This window comes from Canis lupus, chromosome 25 (genome assembly GCF_003254725.2).
Source record: "Canis lupus dingo isolate Sandy chromosome 25, ASM325472v2, whole genome shotgun sequence".
Taxonomy (NCBI): Eukaryota; Metazoa; Chordata; class Mammalia; order Carnivora; family Canidae; genus Canis; species Canis lupus.
Window position 1 is genome coordinate 22,282,715 of NC_064267.1, and position 1,207 is coordinate 22,283,921.

The 1,207-nt window shown below is 27.3% G+C and overlaps 1 non-coding gene across 1 annotated transcript; it reads left to right on the forward strand.

The window, feature by feature from the left end:
• The first annotated feature begins 556 nt into the window (after positions 1-556).
• On the forward strand, positions 557-663 carry LOC112670237 (U6 spliceosomal RNA). The gene has a single exon (XR_003142820.1). It is a non-coding gene; the product is annotated as a U6 spliceosomal RNA (small nuclear RNA).
• Positions 664-1,207: the final 544 nt, after the last annotated feature.

Below are 1,207 nucleotides of genomic sequence, written 5' to 3' on the forward strand. Positions count from 1 at the left end.
CAAAATAAAAATTTTCATTGCACATAGAGGGAAATAATAAATTGATAATTTGAATGTAAAAAACATAGTTTCTGTAGTATCTAAATAATAAGGTACAAATAGTTTCACTCAGCTCTGGAATTTCATAATAATCTTTATTTTCCAAATTGTAGTGTACCTTCTCATTCAATTCTAGTAATTTTACAGCTTTTGCTCTATCTCTTAACCTGAAAAGCCAAGGAAAAATTTCTGTTCTAAAAAAGTATTTAGGTATTATTCTGATCAGTGAGCTCTAAATAGTTATTTTACTAGATATACTCTAAAGTCCATGCTCAGACAACTTTTTTTGAAAAATCAGCAATTATACAAGATTTCCTTATGAATCTTTTTCATTGATATAATATCTACTGGTTTTAGATCCAATTCAGAAACAAATATCTGTACTCTTACTTTAAATTGTAGTGAAAGTTATAAAAATCTAGGACTTTAATGTTTTATCTTTTTGAAAGTAATCATATTTTTTTCTCTTCAACCCATATCTCTATGGATTGTTCTTATGCTAAAAGTTCAGGCTTGGGTGCTCACTTCGGCACCACATATACTAAAATTGGAACGATACAGAGAAGATTAGCATGGCCCCTGCGCAAGGATGATATGCAAATTCGTGAAGCGTTCCATATTAAAAAAAATAAAAAAAAATAAAAAAAAATAAAAGTTCAGGCTTGGAAACCTGAATAAGACCTCAGGAGTGTGTTAAGTTCATTCCTATTTCATAAAAATAAAATTTTATGGGAAATTCATGCATTGACTTTAAATTTCTTTCAGAGTATATATATATATATATATATATATACACACACACACATATATATGCATTGACTTTAAATTTCTTTCATATATATATATATATATATATATCTACTAATTTTACCTTCCATGCTCCATAATCCATAAAAAATTTAAGAGCAATAAGTTATTATTGTTCAAAAAAACTTAATAACTACTATACAGTGGTTTTCTTTTCAATGTGTTTCAACAAATCAGCTAGGTCAAGCAGAGCACGTCATTAATCCTTGTTAGTTTTTCTTCAGATGTAGGTAAAATAGTGTCTCCCAATTTTAGGAATTTGACTTAACCTTAAGAATGATAACAAAAACATTTTAAAATGTCTCTTTTGTTTTACCGATAAATATGCCTTTCTCATAAATTTTATGAATGATAAATCTTC